General features: G+C 52.8%; 1 long non-coding RNA gene across 2 annotated transcripts; it reads left to right on the top strand.

Moving 5' to 3' along the window:
• The first annotated feature begins 2,219 nt into the window (after nt 1-2,219).
• On the top strand, nt 2,220-8,853 carry LOC131422991 (uncharacterized). Of its 2 annotated transcripts, XR_009224166.1 has the most exons (4): nt 2,220-2,289; nt 2,651-2,769; nt 6,699-6,853; nt 6,941-8,853. It is a non-coding gene; the product is annotated as an uncharacterized LOC131422991 (long non-coding RNA). The 2 variants fall into 2 exon arrangements; XR_009224165.1 differs by having other exon boundaries at nt 6,699-8,853.
• Nucleotides 8,854-10,238: the final 1,385 nt, after the last annotated feature.

The following is a 10,238-nucleotide window of genomic DNA, read 5'->3' as shown; positions in this document are numbered from 1 at the left end:
CAGCAGCAGAGCGCACGCAATTAACCGCTACGCCACGGGGCCGGCCCCAGTTTCCTCATCTTTAAATGGACTAATTCCAGTACCTATCACCTAATGCAGTTGTAAGAATTAATAGGCATTGTGCTCGTCAATTAGTAAGGACTCAACAATTGTTGGCAATCAATATTAGGCAGATCACTTCTCCTCGCTAATAAAGAGCAACAGCTGCCATTAACTGAGCATTTACTTCTCTTTTTCTCTTCTAATCCTCACGATGACTCCAGGAAGTTGGTGTTATTTATACTCCCATGTTGTAGACGGAGACCAGAGGCTCTGAGAGGTTGCAGCTGCCCAGGACAGAGCCAGGATCTGAACCAAGGTGCCTGAACCTTTACGGCCCACTCTCTACTGCCTCTGTCCCTCTGGGGCTGGCACTCTGGGAATGCTTTGCTCATGGTGGGGAGTGGGTGAGGGTCAAGGGCAGCTTGGAAGGTGTGTATGACATCAGTTGGCCTTGTACTCCAGGGAAAGGAACGACTTGGTCTTCCAAGAGGGCGGTGCAAGAAGGGGTGGGAGGAGGGAAAGTATCAGCAGGTTTGCCCCACGGTAACCGGGTGAGGCACACACATCCCCAGCCTGGTAGGCTTCCTCTTGGGCCAGTGGGGGAACTCCGTCTGGCATTGCCGGGGTGGGGGGGCTGGAGGTCCAGCCCTAGCAAAGGATTGATGAGATGCATTTGCCAGGCCTCCCCACCTCCTGATACAGAATGGTGTCCATGAGGTGATTCTCTGTGCCCATCGCTTCTACCTGTGGGTACAGAAAAAAGACAGGAAGAAATTACATCAAGATGTTAATAATCATTACCTCAGGGTGGTGGGAGTAGGGTTGATTGTTTTCCTTCATACTTTTTTAGTATTTTCTGAATTATCTACATTAGACAAGAATTAATGTTATAATCGGGAAAACAATGTGCTCTAATAAAAGAAGTGGAGACACCAATTCTTTTTGTGTGTGTGTGAGGAAGATCAGCCCTGAGCTAACATCCGTGCTAATCCTCCTCTTTTTGGTGAGGAAGACCGGCTCTGAGCTAACATCTATTGCCAATCCTCCTCTTTTTTTCCACAAAGCCCCAGTAGATAGTTGTTTGTCATAGCTGCACGTCCTTCTAGTTGCTGTATGTGGGATGCGGCCCCAGCATGCCCAGAGAAGCCGTGCGTCAGTACGCGCCCAGGATCCGAACCCCGGGCCGCCAGTAGCGGAGCGCGCGCACTTAACCGCTAAGCCACGGGGCCGGCCCCCAGGCACCAATTCTTGTTCTAGTCCCAACAAAGAACGGTCTGCTAATGGCCACTTGAGAGCCTCTCCTGGAGTCCCAAGCTTAACAGATACTGGGTTTGGAGTCAGAAAATCCAGGGTTCACATCCCAGCTCTGATACTTTCCAGCTGTGCTAACCTGAGAGAGCCTCTTACCTCTCTGGGCCCCAGTTCTCTCATCTGAAAAGTGGAGATGGGACCAACTGCCTCCTAGGGTTGTTTTGATGACTTACTGAGATGATGTCTAGGAAGCCACATGGCCAGGTGCCTGCACTTAGGAGGCTCCCACTCAATGGTGGCTCTTGTCACATGACACATCATGAGGTGGGCTCCTTTCCCGGAGATCCCGCCACCTTTAAAGGTGGGCGTTATCTATCATCACCCCTTCACAGATGAGGATACAGAGGTTCAGAGGAGTGCTGAGACTTGCCCAAGGTCACAGAGCTTGGAAGGAATCTTCTGAAACAAGCTCAGAGGGGGTAAGTGATCAGCCTAGGGCACACAGCTTAAACCTACCGTCTGTTAAGACAATAAACTAAATACAAAAAAACAAACTGTCCTTTACGGGATGTTTACTATTTGTGAGGCACCCTGTTAAGCCTCTTGAACAGCAGCAGCAGCAGCAGCAACCACAAATATTCTGCTGTTTATTGAGTGCTCACTCAGTGACAGGCAGCTTGACGCTTTGCATAGTCTTCTCAGTTAATTCTCCGAATAACCCTATGACGTGGGTCTCTTGAGCCAATTTCACAGCAGAGAAAACTACGCAGCAGGCCTGGCACCCTGTCAGCCCAGCTCCCCGGAGGCTGCGGGAGGGATAGGTTGCGCGCAAGGAGTTTAGCGATAGGCAGTGCTGCGGCTCCGTGCGAGGAGCGCACAGGGCTGAGGATGCTGGCGGCGGCGGTGGCAGGGCTGGTGGTGCCGGGGGCTCGGACCGGACACTTGAAGTCCGGGGAAGCGAGCGAGGCAGCAAGGGAGGCAACGAGTGAGCGAGAGGTAAGGCGGCTGCAGCCCGCGCCCGGCACGCCCGGCATCCCCGGGGCGGGGGTCTGCGCGGGGCCCCTCAGAGCCTCCTCCCCGCCAGTCCTTCCAAGCACCAGGCTCCCAGGAGGTCGCCTTTCACTTCCTCTCTCCTCCGCCCACCTCCTCCGCTTGCCGGCTGGCGTCGCCACGCCTCCTCACACCCTGCCGCCGCTGTTGCCACTATTGCAATCCAGGACGCGCTCATCCGCTTTACCGCTGGAGGCACGGAGGATGCCCCTTGCACTGGACCCGGAGAAATACCCCAGGGCTGGCTAGAGATCGCTTGGTGTCGAGAAAGGAAATCCAGACTCCGCTTTCCTTGATGCCCCTGCAGCAGCCGGCAGCTAGGAAGGCGCCACGGAGCGGGCGCGCCAGGAGGGACGCGGGAATCGCAGAGACCCCGGCGCCTGCTGGGTCCGCAGGCAGAGTTTGCACGTGGCCGAGACCCCTCAGGTAAGGGCTGAGGGGCCTGGACCGGGTGAGAGGGCTCCATGAGGAGCGGGGCGCTGCTGCTGCGAAAGGGTTTCGGTTCCAGCTGCTCCTCCGCAGGCTGGGGAGTCAGCGCCCGGAGCCAGGTGAGGAAAGAACCGGGTGGTGACAGCACAGCCCTGGGTAAATGACAGACTTTCTCTCCTCTGGCAGAGAGGGAACATTCCAGCTCATCCAGGCGTCCTTCCTCCAGGCATCCCACTGGGTCCCCAAAGGCAGGCGTTCAAGGGCTTCTCAGTCTGAGCTGGGCCAGGGGGAGGGCAGTGGGTCCCTTTAATTTCGTTCACGACTTGCCCCCTTCCCGGCCAGTTCAGAGTTCCGAGGGAGAAGGAGCTGGTCCTATTTTCAAGCTGACTTTACGTGGTGTTTGTCGTGGTGAGCTCTGTGACTGAGGTTTCCCATCACCTAGCACCGCCATCCAGGGCTGCACAGGCGGTGGGCTTTGTGTAGATGCTGTGTAGGCTTGCTTATGTCCACTCTGTCGTGTGTGTGTGTGTGTGTGTGTGTGTGTGTGTAAGGACAGGGAGAAAGAACTGGGGGCAGGGGACACAGCCAGATCGCCTCCATCCAAGCCCTTCTAGCAGCCCCACGTGTCATCACAGGAGCCGACTCACCCTGGCAGAGACTCCAGGAGAGGTGGAGATCACCTCCCATTCCTTGCAGAACCTTAGATGAGCACGAGATTTGGGGGAAGTTTCCTGGCTGCTCCATGAGACCATTCAGAGTGGAGCCTAGGGAGGTACAGACTGTCTGCAGAAAGGGCTTGGATGCACAGCTGGGTTGGGGCTCCTGGCATTCTCATCCCCAGCTCTGAGAATGTGGGGTCCCCCTCACTCCAGGCCCCTGGAAGCTCTGCCGAGCCCAGCACACAGCCCATGGGTTTGGTCTGATTATTCTTCCTCCTAATGAAAAGCATGCTCCAAAAGAGACCAGCTGGTCTCGGAGGGTGATGTTGGAGCCACCCCTGTGGTCACAGCCTAGATGGTGCTGTGCTTCCTGGCTGGGGTTCCAGTCTGGGCTGGGTCGTCTCCATGGACTGGCTGGTCAGTGAGGCAGTGTGGAGGTGCATCTGGCCATGACCTGAAGGCGTACATATCCCTGGCCCTGTGACCACCTGCGTGGGCTGTGTCGGCCTCTGCGGACAGCACTGCTGCGGTTCCTGGATAGCACTCGGAGCACGAGGTGGGGTCTGAGGACCTCCTGCCCTCACCTGGGATTCTGACCTGGGGCCAGGCTGGGAGCTGCTTCCCTCTGCTGCCATACCGGGCATTCTTCCGGTGTCAGAGGCCAGGGCTCGCTGTCCGGGGGAAACCCCATCTCTGGGTCAGGAGGTTGAGCTTCAAGTCTGCCCTCGATTTGCAGTGTGACCTGGGGCAAATCGCTAGACCTGTCTGGGCCCCAGTTGCTGCTTCTGTAAAATAAAGAGATTTCATGTTTCCTCGAGCTCGCAGTTCAATCTATGGCCCCGAGCGATTGTTACAGATGAGACTTCCAAAATCCCAGGAGGTGATGTAATTTAGTGTTTAAGAGACCCAGGACTCAGAAGCACCTGAGTTTGACTGGTCACTTCACCCTCCACACCTGGTCCCTCCACTGTAAGGTGGGGAGTTCATGGTTCCCACTTCAGAAGGGCGTTGGGGGACTAACTGAGACGGGGCAGGGGAAGCGCTCAGTGTGTCTAGTGAAGCCTGGAGCTCCGCAGACACAGCAGCAGGGCTGCCTGTTTCCGGGTCTTGTGGGTGAGCATCCGGGTGCTGTTTGCCCCAAGGAGGCTGGCCCTGTCCCACCTGAGCACCAGGGGATCCTTGCCAGGGGCGGGGTGCGGGGGGGGGGGGCCCGGGCCAGGGCCTTGTTCTCTCCAATCACCTGACACCTGCAGTCCCCGCCCCTCACTGCTTCCTCATGAAAGTGCTGCTGGACCAGCAGCTCCTAGTGGGGAGCCCAAGGCACTCTGGGAGGACTGGAGGCATCCAGCTGCTGCATCACCATGACAAGGGGAGGTGGAGGCGAGCGGTCTCCATGGTATCAGCTTTGCAGCTGTGTAGGGACCCAGGACAGAGAAGTTCAGTATGTCTGGGTGTCAGGCACTCAGTCTGCTGAGGCTGTCTGAGCAGGTGAGGCTGCTGTTCCCTGCAGGAACAGCCACTCTGGGGAAAGTGCCGTGCATGTCGGGGGGAGGTGCTGGGCAGATGTTGAGATTGTGGGGGAAGGTAGTAGATTGGTCAGTCTTATTTCTTTCTGAGTTGTTCTGAGGCTTGGGACATCTATGTCCCTCCCCAAACTAGGGTTCCCAGGGTCCCTGATGAATCTCTGATGGGGAAGTCAGACCTCCTCTCAGCTGACAAGGAGTGAGTTAATGGACATGCAGTAGGGCCTGGGGCAGGAGCAATTCCGCCATGTGCTAGCTCAATCTGTGGGCTTCACTTTTAGGACCCATAAAGTGAGCAGTTCGCTTTCCTGGTGGAGGAGGATGTGTGTGTCTGTGTAGACAAGTACATGCATGTGTGCATTTGTGTGCTTTCTCATGCAGGTCTCTGCACCTGTGTTCATGTGAGTGTGACACATAAATACCTACCGTGTGTGTGCACACAGGTGAGAATAGTGTCAATATGGGTGTGTACTTGTGAGGTTGCATGTCCATAGATTTATGAGTGTGTGTGTGTGTGTGCCTGTGTGAGTCAGTGTGAGTGTGGGTGTTCAAATGAGCTTGTGAGTATTAAGCAGTTGTGTGTATGTGGGTTGGATGTGTGCCTGTGACTGACAGGGGCATGGCTGCACCGATGCACTGGTGTGCTGGGAGGGTCTGTGCTGTGATGCCTGTGTTTGAGAAGCCGTGCAGGTCTGCCTGGGTGCCTGCGCTGGTAGCTGTGTGTTCTGTTTTCACATGCCTATGTGGGTGTCTGTGAGTGCCTGCATGTGTGTGAGTGTACACGTGTGTGCAGTAATATCAGTGTGAACTTATGGTCTGTGCTTACAGGCATATCTCTTGGTTTTCATGTACCTTTGTGTGTGTCTCTATGTGCGTGTGTATATAGCAGGGCACACTTGCTTGTCTCTGTGTGTGTGTGTGCACCTCTGTCGTGGTGTAATTTCTGTGAGTGTCTCTGCATACATGTGTGAGTTCTGAGCATGTGTACCTATGACAGTTATAGAGTAAGTTTGATTGCATCTGTGTGTATGTGTGTTTCTGTGGGTGTGTAACTGCACATATTACAGTGTGAACTTTTTGTGCATCTCTGTGTACACATGTTTATGAGTGTGTGTGCCTGTGTGTAGTGTTGCGCACTTGATTGTATCTCTATGTGCATGTGTGTTTCTGGTGTGTTGGTTGCAGTGCACATTTGAGTTTGTTTCAGTGTGCCTGTGTCTCTGATTGTGTGTTTCTGGATGTTGCAGTGTAACTTGTGTGCGTGTCTCCTGTGGATGAGTGAGTTTCTGAAGGTGTGCACTGGGGTGTTGCATTGCATCTTCTTGCATGTCTCTGGGCGTACGATGTGTGTGTCTGAGTGCGTTTGCCTGGCTGTGGGGAGGTGTAACTTTTGTGTGTGTCTCATGTATACTATGTGTGCGATTCTGTGTGTGCATCTCTGCAGGTGTGTCTGAGTGTCCATAGGGATGTAAAGGTGTGTGTGTGGGGGGGTGTAAACACAACTGAGAGCCTCCAAACAGAAAACATCTCTGAACATTTAAAACTCCCCTTCCATCTGCTCTTCAGGTCTGACCTGTGCTCATGCTGTGCGCCTTCCCACTGTTGACCCAACGATCGGTGCCAGCTCTGAGCAGGGTGCTGGGAGGGTGCATGTTCATTTTCCCAAGTGCCTTTGCTCTGAAGCCTGTGTAGTCCCCTCCCCCAGCTCCCTCGGCCCCACAACAGCCCACGTCTCTCTCCCCAGAAGCCTGCACGTAGGACAGCTGCTGAACAAACTCACAGAGACTAAGAGCTGGGGGCTGCTCTCCGCTCACCTAAGGCACCACCGTCTCTGCTTCTAGGATCCTAGTGTGGACGAGACAGAGTGGGGATCTGGTCATCCTTCTCATTTTCCAGAAGGTGAGTGGAGTGTTTACCAGGCTCGTTGACATTATGGGACAATATTAACTCCAACAGCTGTAACTTGTTGAGCACTCTGTATTCCAGGCTCTTTTCGTGGATTAGCTCCTTAAACCCCAAAGGCCCCATCCTACACACGAGGAAATTGAGTCTCAGAGAGATGATGTGACTCGCCCAGAGCCACACAGCACAGAAGTGGACAAGCTGTGATTTGAACCTAGCTTCCCGGATTCCAAATGTCAGAGACGTGACCGCCACACTGTCCCACTGCCCAAGGCAGGTGCTAATCACTGAGCTCCTACTGTGTGCTGCGCCCTGGGAGAGGCTGGGAGATACACAGAGGATAAGACAGACCATTCTTTGGTGGTTTGTCGTGTGTCCTCTCCCCTGGGAACCTGAGGATAGAGCCACGTGTCCCCAGCATCCAGCACAGAGCTTGGAACACAGTAGGGCCTCCGTGAATGTTGGCTGAAGAAATGAATGAACTGCTGCAGGTTATAGGAGAATGAGCTCTTCAGTCTTCTGATTTTTCAGTCCATAAAAGTGAAGAGGACAGAGGATGTCCTGTGACCTCACATTTGTCCCAGCAAGGCGTCCATCAAGGGTCTGCATCTTTGGGTCTGTGGCTCACCCACACTGGGCCATCCAGGGATCTCGTGTGGTTCTGCAGGGCTGCAGTTCTGTGGATTGGTGGCTGAGGGGTCGTCTTTTCCAGGGCATCTGCTTGGGGATGTGCTTCTTCATGTTCACATTCTTCTTAGTTTCTCTGGGGTGTTTCCCTTGACGCTGTGTCCCAGCACCTGGAACCCAGCCTGGTGGAGGCTCCGCACAGAGACCGACCGGACCCTGACCCAGGCCTGGGCTCTTGCCGGGTGGATGTCCTTGCACAGCCACAGCCCTTCTTTAAGCCTCAGCGTCCTCATCAGCTCAGTGGGGACAATAATTTATCCACTTCAGAGGATCAGGAGGATTTCACAAGTTAACACCTAACAGCACAGGGCCTGGCCCAGGAAAAGGTGTTCAGTAACGCACAGGTACTGTTATTATTTCCACCACCAATGCTATGATTATTAACATATCTCACAAAGCACATTAAAGCAACACATAAAAAGAAATAACTAACCAAGCTGGGAAATCAGGAAAAGCTTCTGGGGAAAGGTGATGTTGGAAGGGGATCTTTAAACACATGACATGAGGGGCCGGTTCAGTGGCTCAAGTGGTTAGGTGCATGGGCTCTGCTGCAGCGGCCCGGGGTTCGCCGGTTCGGATCCCGGGCGTGCGCTGACGCACCGCTTGTCAAGCCATGCCGTGGCGGCGTCCCATATAAAGTGGAGGAAGATGGGCACGGATGTTAGCCCAGGGCCAGTCTTCCTCAGCAAAAAAGAGGAGGATTGGCAGATGTTAACACAGGGCTGAGCTCCTCACAAAAACAAAAAAAAACACGTCACATGAGTACTAAAAATTCTCTGCAGAAAAATCACAACATAGAGATCAGCCTGAAGGAGAAAAATTCAGGAGACAGAAGCCACAAGGTGTTTTAAACAGGGCAGGTTTACTCTAAAGCATGGGCCAGCTCTGGTGGGAGAGCAACTCCCAGATGGAAGAACTCTAAAGGGTGCCTGGGCTTGGGGGGGACACAGGAGGGAAGCACTTGTAGGAGACCCTCCCGAAGGACAGGCTTCAGCCCTCCCAGGAGACGGTGTGTTGCCCCCTGGCTGAGGATCCCACATCTGGGCCAGAGAAGTTTTCATGCCAGATCCAGGACTCCATGCAGCTGAGGGAATGAACACCAGGAGCAAGCCGACCTCAGAGGACCAAACCTCAGGTGTCTTGGGGAGCCCTGTGTCCTGTGCACTTGTCTGTCACCCGCGAGCCTTCCTGATTCCTCAGCCCTCTAAAACCAGACGATCGAAAGTGCCTCTTCTTGCCTCCTCCTCATCTCGCCTTCTTTTTCTCTCAGAATAAAATAAACTGAGGAAAAAAATAAGAGACTTTTCTTTGAAGCCACTCTCTGTTTTGCCTTTGGTTCACATGCGATCTCAAGTCAAAACTCTCTGTTACAGAGGGATCCATTAGAAACCTTAATTTGGAGTTTTTGAAATTTGGATACAGCTTGAAACATGTTTGGTAAATAATGAGTGGAACTTACATTGTTTAAGGGTACAGATTTTGGGGCCGGCCCCGTGGCTTAGCGGTTAAGTGTGTGCGCTCCACTACTGGTGGCCCAGGTTCGGATCCCAGGCGCGCACCAACGCACTGCTTCTCCGGCCACGCTGAGGCCGCGTCCCACATACAGCAACTAGAAGGATGTGCAGCTGTGACATACAACTATCTAGTGGGGCTTTGGAGGGGGGGAAAGGAGGAGGATTGGCAATAGATGTTAGCTCAGGGCTGATCTTCCTCACAAAAAAAAAAAAGGGTACAGATTTTAAATCATCCTGAAGCTAGTGAAAGGAGAAAATAAAGATCAGATATTTATGAAAGAGGAAAATAAAATGAAGCACTTCAACAAAACTAATAGCATGGATAAACCTCTATCAAGAATATCAAGAGATGGGGCTGGCCCCGTGGCTTAGTGGTTAAGTGCGCACGCTCCGCTGCTGGCGGCCTGGGTTCGGATCCCGGGCGCGCACCGACGCACCGCTTCTCCGGCCACGCTGAGGCCGCGTCCCACATACAGCAACTAGAAGGATGTGCAGCTATGACATACAACTATCTACTGGGGCTTTGGGGGAAAAAAATAAATAAAATTATTAAAAAAAAAGAATATCAAGAGAAAAAAGGCATAAATTAGGTTAGGGAAAAAAGGAACACTAATTAGATATAGATATACTTAAAAATTATTTTATTTTATTATAAATAACTTTACGCCAGTGAACTTGGAAAGATAGATGAGATGGTTAATTTCTCCTAATATACAAAATACTAAAATTGATGCAGACAGAGGAGTCCCCTCCACGTGGGGCACTGAAGGTGCTGAGGAGGTGGACACGGTCTGGGTGATACTGTAACTGAACATAAATTTACACATTACAAAACACTCTTTTCAGTGTCTTACTTTATATAATACAATACATGACACTTTCTTAATATTATATCTAAATAGGTCATGGGATTTTTCTGGCTCACTTTAATGCAAATTCATTTATTATGTCATGAAAATGTATACTTATAGCAACTTTTTTTGTGTGTGTGAGGAAGATCAGCCCTGAGCTAACATCCATGCCAATCCTCCTCTTTTTGCTGAGGAAGACTGGCCCTGGGCTAACATCGGTGCCCATCTTCCTCCACTTTATATGGGACGCCGCCACAGCATGGCCTGACAGGTGGTCCATCGGTGCGTGTCCGGGATTCGAACCCAGGCCGCCAGCAGCGGAGCACGCAC

The sequence above is a fragment of the Diceros bicornis genome, chromosome 26, assembly GCF_020826845.1.
Source record: "Diceros bicornis minor isolate mBicDic1 chromosome 26, mDicBic1.mat.cur, whole genome shotgun sequence".
Lineage (NCBI taxonomy): Eukaryota > Metazoa > Chordata > Mammalia > Perissodactyla > Rhinocerotidae > Diceros > Diceros bicornis.
The sequence above is the reverse complement of the archived record's forward strand: the minus strand, read 5'-3'. Positions and strand labels throughout refer to the sequence as shown.